General features: G+C 39.9%; 1 protein-coding gene across 1 annotated transcript in view; it reads right to left on the bottom strand.

The window, feature by feature from the left end:
- The window catches only part of LOC136874512 (uncharacterized), a 799,993-nt gene that overhangs the window by 46,988 nt on the left and 738,452 nt on the right, over nucleotides 1-14,553 (bottom strand). The gene's annotated exons all lie outside the window — the stretch shown is intronic.

The raw sequence follows: 14,553 nt of genomic DNA, 5'->3' as shown, positions 1-14,553 counted from the left end.
GTGTGATATCTGGTGTGACAGGTTTCAAAATACGTCAAATTTTATACAGCCTATCTGTAATTTCGGCATAATGGTTACCGTCACCGAACTGAAGAAATGAAAGAATATGAAGAAAGCGTATTCGGAACATTGTTTTAGAAAAATATCGGAGTATGAATAACAGGGTCTTCGGTCCAGTACATTTTTATATCAGGATTTTGGACTAATCGGTATCCACGATTGGATGATCGAATTCTTTGGGAAAGGCCGGGGCGCCGCACTTATCACTTGACTCGCGTATAGATTGGTCTGTTCACACACATACTGATAAAATTCGTCATTCATGAAAATACTCACGTACCTCAAAATATCCTACTTATTTTCTATTTGAACTTTTATACCTGAATTCTCTGTAAATGGTGGAACGGGTGGACAATAACTAGGATTATATGTATCAGGCACTTCACTTTTCTCTATAAGCATATCGGATTCGAGAATCGGTATTTCTTCGTCACTCTCACTTTCACTATCTGAGTCTATTTCAGGAATAAGTTCATCACCAGAGTAATCATTGTGAACAATATCTAATAATTAATCTTCTGTATAAAACTTCGTATTATAAGCCATTATACTACACTCGGTAAGAACGACACGCACTGCATTGGAATCGCAAGTACCGACTTGACGCGCGAGGAAGTTCTGAGATTTTCCAGCTAAAACTGCTGAGATAAACATGAGCACACTCAACGCGAGGGTTATCTCAACAAGGTCAGTCAACTTCCTGCTACAACCAGTAACGCTGAGTAAGGTGTAAGAATGCATAGATGACGAATATAAACAGCATTGCTTCGCGCGGAACATTAAAGGTCTTACGCCGTCCACGGCCCGCAGCATTAGAGCAAGCTTGAACGTCTTACGCCGTCCACGGTCCGCAATGAGTTAAGGACAGGAATTGGAAGTATGTCGGCTGCAGTCAATCAAAGGTACCATCCTGGCATTCACCTGGAATTGGGAATGGGAAACCGTGGACTCTTCTGAGTTCCTTGACACATTTGCACCCATTCCAGGATGCTTGGACGTAGATGTGAACGACGTAAATGACTGATTGAAAAATGACTGTAATTCAGGCTACAGTATAATGACAGATGAATAAATTATTGCCTCTTGTTCCTCGGCAGGTAATGACAAGAGTGATGGTGAATTTGAAAATGAAACCGGCACTCCATCAGAAGAAACAGTGTCTCCTGGAGATGCAACAATGCAGCTGAACAAACTGATGGCCTGTCTAGAATCCCAGACTGAAACCACACTGGCAGAACTGATGTTAGTAAAAATTCTTCGTGATCGTGCTACGCACAAACACTATAAAATGTAAAACAGAAAAGGTTCACACATTATTTTAGTGCATAAAACAGAGTTGTAAATGTAAGAAAATTGTTCTTATATATTTTGTACAATTAAAAAAAGGTATTACTGTACAACTTATGTTAATATATTATATAACATGTAATGTATTTTTTTAAGTTTTCCAGATTATCCAGATTTTCAATAATCCGGATCAGTTCCAGTCCCACTTAATCCGGATAAACGAGGTTCTTGTGTATATGCAAAAAAAAAAAAAATATTACAGCCATCTTGTACAATAAATATACAATCAAACCTGACCTAATGGACACCTTAATTCAGCAGACACTTCCCCATATGGATATTTTTCCACAGGACTAATTTTATTTTACATAAGACACATTTTAAATAAGCCTCATTTAAGTGGACACCTCGAATTATGGACAGCGGATATTGCCATTAATCTTGTCCACTTGTCTTAAGCGGACACTGTATACTTTCTTTGCACAGGGCTTCATCTTAAAATCATTCTGAAAACATACGGGAATTCCTTTTGAAAGTTTGTACTATTTTGTGTCCAAGAAAAACAGAAAGAAAGGTATATAGGAATGCTGAACTAGCTGTGAAATTAATTGTTCTGTACAAGGTTTTTTCCAAACCTTTTGTTAGGATCATCTTTTGTTTTAATTAGTGTACATCCTGAGATTTGTACTTACCCAGGACTGCTACCAGTGACTATTTACTTACGAGTTACCAAGGGATTTTCAAGCATATCTTGCATCATTCTATTCATATTGTCGCTGATAAGGTCAAGGTCAGGTAGTTCAGTTAAACTTGACAAGGAAGAGATTTACATGTGCTGATTATTGAGGCAGAAATACCACAGCATTTCAACTGCCCAGTAAACATAAGGAGGAATGAGCATGTTTAGATCTTGAGACAAGAAAAAAATGTACTGTGAAAAGACTTTCAGTGAGAAAAGTTCCCTGAAAATTAAACTAAGGGAAAAGACAATTGTGAAGAATAAAGATGATATTTGAAGTGGGTGAGGGGAAAATAGGAATCAAGGAATGAAAATAAAGTGGGAGTCAGTTTTTGCAGAAGTGAACATTGTGGTATATGAGTGATTTGAATGTGCTTGAGCAAAGAAACTGTGAGTGAGTGGGCCACTGTTATAAAATAAAAGTACGAGAAATCATACATAGTCCGAAAGTTAAGGTCAGTTGAATAAAGAATGTGTGTGTCCTGCTGGGTCTTGCTATTTGCTTTACATTGCACCAACACAGATAGGTCTTATGGCAACGATGGGAAAGGAAAGGCCTAGGAATGGGAAGGAAGCGGCCATGGCTTTAATTAAGGTACAGCCTCAGCATTTGCCTGGTGTGAAAATGGGAAACTACAGAAAACCATCTTCAGGGCTGCCGACAGTGGGATTCAAACCTACTATCTCCCAGATACGGGCTCACAGCTGCACACCCCTAACCGCACGGCCAACTCGCCCAGCCCTGTTGGGTCATTATTCCCTTTTCAAGAATATTGCAGTAAAGAAAAATGTGCTAAATTTGTACACCCAGCTGAAAGATCACTTCCCGAAGCCGTAATGAATGTAAAGGATGAAAAATCACTTGTAATATCTCCCAGGCAAATATTCACTTATAAATTACTTAGAATAATAAAAATAGAGATGTATGCTTATATTTAAGGTGGATGTTCTTTGCCGTTAAAATGCTTGATTAATTTTTACAACCTTGTTTTAGTGGACACCTCTTGTAACAGAAATTTTATCAGGGAACCGATGGTGTCCACAGAAGAGAGACTCGACTGTAGTTTCTAATGCTAAATCTGAATTATGTTTCAAGAAAGAAAGACAGAGATTTATTTTCATTTTGTCATAAGGAGACTAGAAAAGGCAAGAAGTAGTTTGGTGTTTCCTTCTTCACTGAACCAGAAATGCTATTGCTGCTCAACTGACTCCTGCGAGTTATGTCTTTCGTAGCATACAGATGGATTAGTCATGTCCCTACACATACCTCAGCAGCTTCCACACTGTTGCAGCTGTAAATGATACTGAGACTTCAGTGAAAGCTACATTTTTCTCTGGCCTGTACAAAGAAGTAGATGAAAAATATTGCATCCATAATGAGATAGCAACAGGCATAAGATAAAAGTAAGAAATCTAATAATTAAGAAAAGTCATTAGACTTGAGAAAGTAAGTTGCTAATATAACTCTTAATTAATTTTTCTATTTGAATATGAGAAAAATAGAATTATTTTTTCAGATTTAATTCATTTAAAACTGTTTAGGGTTATTTCACTCCCCAATTATCTTTTAATTAAAAGTTGAAACTTAAAATTTAATGATAATGTTCTGGATGTGCATTGTTAGTTCTGTATAGTACTGAAAAATTCTTCTCAGGGCTCATATCCTGCTTAGGACAGTTATCCAATTTACTGAGGCTGAACTTCTCACCACAATCTGTTGTTTTCTCCCATATGATGTACAGTGTGTAGCGACAACTCCAAAGTAAAGATTTTTGTAATACAACCAAGAATGCAACGAGACAAGGTCTGCCATTTTGTTTGTTAGACTTTTTCATGGTCTAGGGAGGGGCAAGCTAGCTTAGGCTTCCCTGAGAGCAGTTGACATCACTGATAACTGTTGGCCCTGCCCCGGTGATGTGCAGCAACCTCTCAGGAAAGATAAGTCAGGAATGAAAGGCCGATCCCTCTCTGATGTCTCTCTGGAAGTCTCTGATGACTACTAGAAACTTCAAGATGACTGGAGATTGAGGATATTTCAGGAGAATCTGCCTTCTGGATTACTCTCGGCTGGACCAGACGAGCTCAGCAGAGTTCAGTTGAGTGGTGGAGTGTGTTGTGTTGTGTTGTGTTGTCATGTCATGTCACAAGTCCAATTCAGTGAGTTCTGGCATGAAGTTAAGGACCAGTGTAGTTCTGCTGTGAAGTGAGCTTGAATATGTTGTGAATGAGTCTGAAGGCGATCAGTGGGGTAATCAAACAAAGACGACTTGAGTGAACAATCTTGCAAGCAATCATTCACATTTTCTGTATCGATGTTACCCACATAAAAGAATTGAAAACACAACGGTTATACCTAATTTGCTTCATGCAAATTTAAAAACTTTAGGACATGTTTCATCTGCTTTGTAGATATCTTCAGCTTATGTTTAGGCTAATCACATAATTAATAAGGGCACATTCCTGTTGTCTTAATGTTAAAATACACATTAAAAAATTTAAACCTAATTATCCTTAAAAGTATGTGTCATGGAAAAGTTGGGGGGAGGGGGCATTATGGATGGAAGAGGAATATAGTACATTAACTATTCTCACTAAAATATCCTTGTAATAAAAATAGCTAAAGTTAAAAGGTTAGCCGCTGTCCTTGTTCATATATCATGTAAAAACTTCTTGTAGAATTAACTGTTCTCACTAAAATATCCTGGTAACAAAATAACTAAGTTAAAAGGTTTGCCATTATCACTATTCATACATCATTTAAAAAACTTCTTGTAAAATCTTCATGGAAAATCTAGCTACAATACACTAGGTAGACAATAATTTGGTGTTCTTCTTTAGAAAGCTATCCTTGTTGTTGTGTAGGCTACTAAAAGAGAGCCATTTTCTTATTGAGAATCTTGTACTGTCCAGTATTTAACTTTTGGCACTTTTGATGGTGGCTTGCAATCAGTTCTGCAATTGGGAAGAAAGGAAAGTGTATAAACACATGTGTACAAAAAATTATATTTTGTGTGAGTGAGTTTTGATCATGCTCTCCCCTTTAAGAAGCACTGCTTGACTATCAAGCAGAAAGTGTTAGCTTGGAACAATGTGTTGTGGAAACAGACAATTACCACATGGGGTGCACAGCCAAGCAACCTGAGGAAATCGCCACTTGTGTTGTGTTATTCTGCCGCTGAATATGCATGCCCGGTGTGATATAGATCCTGTCATACCAAACAGGTGGACATCGCTCTTAACGAGACTTATCAAATCATCACTGGTTGCCTACGGCCTATGCCTTTGGAAAAATTGTACTGCCTTGCTGGGATTGCACCTCCTGACTTTTGTTGGGAGATAGCAGCAAAGAGCGAAAAGAAAAAAGTTGATACATCTGAATCTCACCCTCTGTATGATCACCAGCCAACTTGTCCATGTTTGACTTCAAGGAAAAATTTCCTCAGAACAACGGAGGCTCTCGTAGGGACTGAATGCCAAGCCCAAATTTGTAAATGGTGAGAGAGGTTCAAATGCTCAGAAGAATGGCTGGCTCCAAACGAAGAACTCCCTCCTGGTCATCCAGAAGGTATCGTTCTCAGTATGCGATTTTTTTCTTACGAAAGAAAAATATCACACGAGAACACATTTACTTCTTTGTATAACAACTTTATTGTCACTATGATACATATACTGCTCTCTTCAATTGTATTTTTTATTTTTATTCTCCCTCTTGTGTTATCTTTTTTATTCCCCTAAAAAACAAACGCTCTTTTCTGAAAACAATCGACAAAGAATATATACATGTTTCACACCAATGACCTGTTGGTGATGTTTTCTGGTGCCATATTGGAAGTCTTTGTGTGTTAATACGTCCATTGCTATGTCACAAGTCTTTAAAAATCCTGTGTGCTGGTACCTTATTCATCGTAAACTGAGCATGCTAATATATAAGCAGGATAAGTATATGGACGTTATGCGTCCAGGGACTCAAAACATTAATATATTAACACAATTTATGGATCATTGTTACTCCTATTATTTTAACTATTATATTAAATGTGATTATTGAAGATTTTACCACAATTAAGATATCAGACCTACGACACATCCAGGGCACAAAACATTTATAGATCATTGTAACTCCTATTATCTATTATATTAAATATGATTATTGAAGGTTTTACCACAATTAGGATATTGGACCTATGACAATTATCCCCCCTAAAACCTTCAATATATGTCCTGGACCTTCCTTTCTCTAGGTCTTAAATTATATTTAGGAGTTCTGTTCTGATATCTATGTCCATCTCTCTTATCCTCCAAGGTGTGTGTTGATCCTCCCTGGAGTCTGCATTCTTCTGGGGCCCCTTAGAGAGTGTCCACTCTACGGTGTCTCTGCCTTCCTTTAGGGGTTGAGGTAATGCAATTCTGATGCATGCACCTTCGTCGGTGGTGTAGTGTTCAGGAGATACACGCCATTTCCCAACTTTTTATCCACCTCGAAAAGTCCGAGCCATTTTGGAGCCATCCTAGCATGGAACATTTGAAGCTTGTTGCTGAGGGGATGGTTTCAACGAAGAACTAGTGTCCCAGGTCTGAACTCCCTTTCCTCCTGTGCATCATTGTTCTCGGCTTCTCTCCTTGAACGCTCTTTCGCTTGGCGGTGTGCCTGTTGAATCTACCATTGGTTCAGCACATGCCACGTATCACGATCCTCCGGTTCCCCTCCTTGTTCATGGATGAAGTTCCAGTCACCAGTTCTCTTGATTGGATGTCCAAGGAAAAGTTCTGCAGGTGAGAAACCCATGACACAATTAACCTGCTGTCTGATGGCCAGAAGGGACTCGTGTAGGTGTTGGTCTCACTTGGTACGTTCTTTGTTGACCAAGTGCATCCGAAACATCTTCTTAGCTCCTGGTTTCTCCGTTCAGTGGGATTCGCCTGTGGATGGTAGATCGGTGTCATCCAGTGTCCAATTCTCCACTCCGACAAAGTTTGCAACCACTATCTCGAAGTGAACTGACTGCCATTGTCTGTGAGTAGACAATGAGGATACCCATACCGACTGAAGACTTCTGACCTTAAGAGTTGTACTGCACCCGACAGGGGCATGATCCAAGGACCTTTGGTTAATACTGATCCTTGAAATTATGGATGCAATCCTATTTAAAGAAAGGGAGACCGAAATTAATTAATATACGCACCATTAAGATAGATAAATTGATTCTTTTAAAGTTATTTTATAAGATTTCTTTGTTTGCGACCTATCGCGCAATATTGTCCTTTGTGTAACTGGAACTCGCGGCAGACGCCAAGCCTACCCACCCTAGCAGGAGGGGTTATGAATGGGGATTCCCCGTGACATCACTCGAGAGAAGACATCCCTTCCTCAAGACTCAGAGAATGAGGGGAAACCAACTTTTTCGAAACGAAATATAGGAGCCATCTTGAATTTGGAATAGCCAACTTAATTATCTACTATCTAGAAATTAATGAAACTCGAATTCTGGAGTCGTCTCCCGATTTAAAAGGGATAAATGTCACTAGGACATTTATTTAGAGTGTCTAATGTCCCCTTTCTTGATAACTAAGAGACGAAGAAAGAATATGGTGTTGTTTCTGTGTGGAAAAGTACCGGGGCCATCTGTTTATTCTCATGACACCTCCTTGACGAAGGGAGTTCACCCCGCGTGGTAGGGGAAGCCGGACAAATTTTAATTAATTACAGACGATCCTGCAAAGAATAATCGTACGGATATGTCTCGATCACATAAGCCAGATATTGGTCACCTGATAGTTATACTATTACACCTCTAATGTGCCGTGGAGAGGCAATACGCAAATTTGTGGAAGGAGAATCGCTCCCTGGTAAAAACTACTGCAGTAAGGGAAGAGCGTCACTCGGGACTCACGGCTTACCGACACCGAAGCTATGTTTGGTTAAGCTCTCATTAGTTCTTTGTTCAAGTGAATTTAACTTCAATTTCAAGTGAAATAATAGAATTAGCATAAACAGTGTATAGATTTGGTCTCCGTGACACCAGTGTTAGTTTTTATAAAACCGTGATGTGTTGCGAACATTCAGTGTGGAAAGTAATATTTTACTATAGCAGGATAGTATTACGTAGCAGTAGACTGGATAGTGGCTGAGAGATAGACGGGATTCGGTACTGAACCGTGGACTACGTAGCCGCATCCGAGATCGTGACCGGACGTTCACACTGAACGCTGTTAACCAGAGTGTGGAATTAAAACAGTGACGTGTTTGTGCACAGGTTTTACTGCCAGCGGTTTTGTCAACCTAGAACCATGGACTCCCAGCCTGGAGGAAGAATGGTGCCACCAGTAACTGCTTTGGTACCCGTGGGTCAGCACTAAACCAGCAATGGACTTCCCAAGCCAACAACGGGTCATCAAGTGATGGAGATGAGTATTAACCATATTTAATATGACATGATCAGATGGGGCGGGAAGCAGTTATCATAACCTGATGCTATAATGTTAGAGATTGTAACTTCAGTTAATGTAGATGTGCTATCATGATGCACATAGATTTTATTTACTTTATTTAATTAATAATAGGTCTGAGCAATTAATTGTAAATAAAGGTATAATACGATAAGTTTGCATGCAGTAGTAGATTGACTTATTCATTTTACTTGGGGAACTTGTAATTATTGATGCGTCAGGAGACCAATTTTTAGTAATTCAGAGTAATTAAAGTTAGCTTGTAGTTAGTCCAGCGTTGATAATTCATGGCTGGTAAATAGTGTAATTAGATTACGTGAGCACCCAGTACTACGAGAGATGACTACGGAACTGACACCACAGGCCTCCCACTGAAATATTTAGATAGGTATTGTTACAATAAATTGGCAGGTTTATCCCCATTTTAAATGCAACATGCGAAGGAGGGAAATTATCGTGTGGATAATTAAATGTGAGTACTTAATTGAGTATTACCATGTGAGAAGTTAATTGGGTTGGTCACTGTGTGAATATTTAATTCATTATTGTACTACCGTGTGACGTAATTAGAAATTAATTATCTGTTAATCACGAATTTATTAGCGATTTATTACGTCGTCATTACGAGGAAATTCGGTATGATCACACAGTATGATCTAATTACCGGTAAGTCATGTAGGAAGATAGTGTAATGATGAATCCAATAATAATAATAATAATAATAATAATAATAATAATAATAATAATAATAATAATAATAATAATAATAATAATAATAATAATAAATTGTAATGAAGGTAATCACACAAGTATTGGTATCATCGAAACCGGTGTCACGTTGTGAAGTCATGATAATGTGAAAGGAATATGTGTGTTGAATTGAGGTGAAGTACTAAGGGCTGATGCAATTTGCTTAATGAGCAACAGAGCTCAGTTTATTGTGAACAAACCTCGAGATGGGGTGTTTTGTTAAGAAAGGCCGTGTTACGCATGTCAAGGCCAAAGCCATCAACTGCCCACGGCAGGGAGTTGGGGCGTTTGACCTAGTAAAGAAAAGTGTTTTTTTTTGTGTGCCTGACTGCTCGTATAAGAGGGGAGCCATGAGTTAAAGGAAACAAGGCCTGTAGGAATCGGCTAATAGTGGAAATATTCAACACGCCAGAATGAAGTGTTCATTATTAAATGACACGGTGATTGGTACCAATATTTGTTAGTTTACTGTCATTATTCATTTGAGTATAATGTAGCTAGGGTTTCAGTGTCCTACTTCCATCCATCGGGGTGTCAGTTCAGTTCCCTGCGTCGGTATTGGTACTCCAAAATGCCAAAATGAAGGCGGGGTGTCTCACGTGTTTACTGTATATAATCTGTGTTTCACTGAGTTGTTTATGTATCATGTTGTGATAATAATTAGTGTTGACGATGGTCCTGACCATCAGGGCAGCGAATTGTAGCCTAGTGAGGGTCGGTTCAAACCCGGGCGTTTGTTCCATATTTATGTGAGTTCTTTCTTGGTATTTCGTTGGGTAATAATTGTGTGTTTTAGTATAGGGATTGCTCAGACTTATTGCATGGATGTTACTCTTATTAGTTAATAATATCATATAGCCTCAGTGTTTGTGGTAAATGTTTTACGTTCGTATCACGTCATGGTGAATCGCTCTGCGATAAACAATACTCGGATCCATCACACACGACTAAAGGTCGATAACAAACCACAATTGATAATAATCCATGTAATTCATTTGTAACTATAAATGCGTCATTACCATCATTATCAAGGCCTAATAAATCGCTTGTGTTAATCTAAACTTTAACCCGAATGTGTTCTCATTGTAATTAGGTATGACCCGTATTTCCTACCCAGTATGCCTTTAAGACAATGTTAGATAAGCGCCTATTTTAATATACTTTCAACCCCTTGTCGCCCTGTAGATATCTCACGCCGGTACCTTCATGGGTAGGGGCGGGTGCAGTACGATATGTCCCAATGTACCTTATGGGATGGTGAGTGCTTCCACCCATCTGGTGAATAGATCAGTCACCATGAGGATCCCCGTTTTTTCCTGAGATGTTCTAGGGTAGGGTCTCATAAGGTCAAGGGCGAGGACCTCCCAAGGTTGATGTGGTCAGTGTCCTCTCATGCCGGTACTCGCTTTCTGGTTGTTTGCTTTAGTGTGAGCACAGATTACACAGGCTTGAATGCAGTTCTTGATTTCGTGAAGCATGTGTACCCAGAAGAAACGTCGCTGAATCGAAGAATAGGTTTCCTCTTGACCAGGATGGCTGGCTTCTGGATCAACTTCAGAATAACGATGACCGGAGAAGATCCAGGCAGGTGGGAGGTACATTTAAGTATGCCGTCTTCGAGTCGGAAGTTCTTGTAGCACATCTTAAACTGAATTGGGACAGATCAACAATTAGTGCTGCATTTCCTGATCCAGGATGCCATTCTGTTATAGGGTATGTCCTCAGTCTGCCACTTCCTTATTAAATCTAAATCAATCTCATTATTTCCTCGCCAGATAGCGAGGGGCACAGGGTTGGTTTGAGACCTCTTAGTCTGCCCAGGAATCTCTCTCTTTAATAAATTTGTAGCTGATTTCTGTCCATCCCCAGGATTTCTTGATAGACTGTCTGCAGCTTGATTGGCTACACCAGAAACATGACAAATTTCAAAGTCCAAATCGGCAAGGATCAAGGCCCATCACATCAATTTGAACTTAGTTTCAAAAACTAGGTTCAGCCACTGAAGTGAAGAGTTGTCTCTTAAGAGTCTGAACTTCCTTCCTTTTAGATAAGCTCTAAACTTCCCAATAGCCCACACAACTGCTAATGCCTCTTTCTCAGCTGTACAATAGTTTCTCTCGGGAGCAGAAAGTTTCCTACTGACATACTCAATTATATCCTTGCCTCCTCCTCTCTCGTGGAACAGTTCAGCCCCAAGACCGATGTCACTTGCATCCATCTGCAAGCAGACCTCTCGGCTTGTATCCAGGTAAGCTAGACTTGGAACCTCACAAATAGATCATTTTAGCTCCTGGAAGGCTGTTTCTTCCCCTTGGATCCATTTTAATGGTATGTTTTTATTGAGGAGGTTGGTTAGCAGAGCAGCTCTCATTTCAAAGTGTGGTACAAAGGTACTTTATCACTCACAGAGCCCTATTTTTTTCAGTTTGTCTCTCCAAGCCCTTGTCCATCAATACATGACCTAGGTACTCAACTGAGTTTGATGCAAACTGACACTTCTTTACTTGGCAGGTAAGTCCGTGAATCCTCAACCTCTCGCTAGGTGTTCCAAATGGTCCGAAAACGTCTTGTTGTACACAAGGATGTCATCCAGATAAACCTGGCAGAATTCTCCTGTGTGTCCGGACAAGACTTCGTCCATCTGATGCATAAAGGTGGCTCTGAATTGATCGAGTCCCCTTGGGGTGGAAAAAGCAGTCATCGGTCGAGACTCTTCTTTGATTTCTACTTGCCAGTAGCCAGAGTTCAAATCAAGGGTACTGAAGACTTTTGCCCCACTCACTTGCTTTATCAGATGGCGGACATCCGGCTTGGGGAAGGCATCTGATACAGTCATGTTATTTACCTGACGTAGGTCCACACAAAGTCGGTAATCACCATTTTTCTTCTTAGGTAGTACTATTGGAGAAGCCCATCTGATAATGAAGGATCAATCAATCCTTGGTTCTCCATTTCCTTGACTTTCTTTACTATAAATGTTTGTTTATCTGGGTTAAGTGGGTAGGGCCTTTGTTTAACTGGGGCATTATCCTTACAAATTATTATATTTTTTACCATTGTGGTAATAATAATAATTTCATGTGGCTATTTCTAGCAGGGTGTAGCCCTTGTAAGGCAGACCCTCCGATGAGGGTGGGCGGCATCTGCCATGTGTAGGTAACTGCGTGTTATTGTGGTGGAGGATAGTGTTATGTGTGGTGTGTGAGTTGCAGGGGACAGCACAAACACTCAGCCCCCGAGCCATTGGAATTAACCAATGAAGGTTAAAATCCCCGACCCGGCCGGGAATCGAACCCGGGACCCTCTGAACCGAAGGCCAGTACGCTGACCATTCAGCCAACGAGTCGGACACCATTGTGGTGAATCCGATTCTATCAGTGACGACCTCATAGAATTTAATGAGCAACTTCTAAATGTCTTCCTTCTCCTCCACCCTCAACAGTCCTGTTTTCAGTTTGGCCAATATATTGGTTTCTAATGTTTCTGACTCAAAGGCTTTATTTTCAACCCATGCTAACCTAATTCTGTTTCTATTACCAAAGAATATTTCATTGGCTGTATAATATATGACTACACCATATTTAGCTAAGAAGTTGTGTCGTAATATTATGTCAGGTGTACTGGGAGTTAGTCCTGGTAGTGTTTTAGAAAGAAGCGGTAAGCCTATAGGGCTGGACATAAAAGCACAAGAAGATGCCAATTCACAGTTTTACTACATAGAATGGGACCACTTTGCATTACTTCATTTATAACTTGTAATAAAGAATTAAAAAGACAGGTTCCTTTATAACAAACAACTTGCAGAACAATTTTAATACGGCATGGGCTCTACTACCCTCAGCCTTTTAACATGACACTCAATAACAGTGGGCGCCAGCCCGGATATATGAAATATTGTCTTTTACAATATACCAGTTCTGGAGGATTTCTTGGTATGTTGAAACTGGGCTAGCACCAGGTCATTTTGGGACGACCCACAATAACCTCACATTTACCCATTAGTGATGAATTAGCATGCCTCATGAGAAATAACACTATGAGCTTGAGGCTTAATCATACACAAGATTAACAAGGAATACCTCATTCTACCAAAATACTTTGGTACTTCACATTCTCCACAAATGGGCCTATTAAGAGGGGGAAATAAGTTACAATAAACAATGTTTACACCATTAGGGATTAGCACCTTTGCTACAATTCGAGTAAAACTAAGGGGAATTCACATTAATCTGTCCCCGTAAATTTGGACAACATTATCCACTAACGACAAAGGTTGTAGCATTCTTTAATACCATAATACAAGAGTAGATTAGAACGAGACATAAAAGGATAAGATAAGGGACAGAAGCCCTTTAAAAATCTTAATTTACTGGGGCTTTATACATACTTAAAGGTATATGTGCTTTCAAAGTGACCTTCTAGTACCTCAAGCCCTCCTTTAATGCACTACACCAGGGTAAAATCTAATGTTCTTACCACCATGCCAAGAATGCTAGGTTGGACGCTGTGGCAGGACCAGCCTGCAATGAACAGCATGTGAGCGGTGAACAAAGAATGACCATGAGCTCTTGGCGCCGTGAGCCTGCCCGAGCCAGGACAAGGTCACGCACTAATCAACCCGCCTCTCATTGGAGCAGCAAGAGGGGTGGGACGTTCCTCACTATGGCATGGAGCTAAGAGGGGTACTGCCAACATTAGGCAGGCAAGTACTCCAGAGCGGGAAAACTTTCCCTTACTCTGGAGTCATGAGGGTTGATGAAGAAGCTTTATTATGGTAAGGAAAATAAAGTAAGAGAATATCACATACACTAAAATACGTACCAATACAATTAAAAGGAAACACACAGCTTGCAAGCACAATCACATAAGACGCAAACAGAAAAAATGAGAAGGTGGGGGAGGAGGGAAGAAGTTTCCCTTGGCACATCAGGTATCAAATCCTTCACAACCCTCACCAGTATATCTATGACTTCAGTAGAGCACTTGGCTTGAAGAAAGGTACAATCCTCAATCTGGTAATGCATGTGATGAGTTGTCCCCCTGACTGTTGCCACCTTAGCAGGGTGAATAGGTTTTAATAATTTTGCCACATTCATGCTCACAAACAAGTGTGAAGCTTGAGTGTCAAGGATAGTGATTGAAGGCTTATCGTCAATCATCAAGTTAATAGCTGGGTGGGGTGGATTAGGTTCATCACCACTACAGATTTGACCAATATGTTTACCTTCTAGCCAGGTGTCATGTATCTGGGGCTTCTTCATTCTTCTGGA

Source organism: Anabrus simplex, chromosome 5 (assembly GCF_040414725.1).
Source record: "Anabrus simplex isolate iqAnaSimp1 chromosome 5, ASM4041472v1, whole genome shotgun sequence".
In the NCBI taxonomy this organism is placed as follows: Eukaryota; Metazoa; Arthropoda; class Insecta; order Orthoptera; family Tettigoniidae; genus Anabrus; species Anabrus simplex.
Note: the sequence above shows the minus strand (reverse complement) of the source record. Positions and strands in the feature narration are given on the sequence as shown.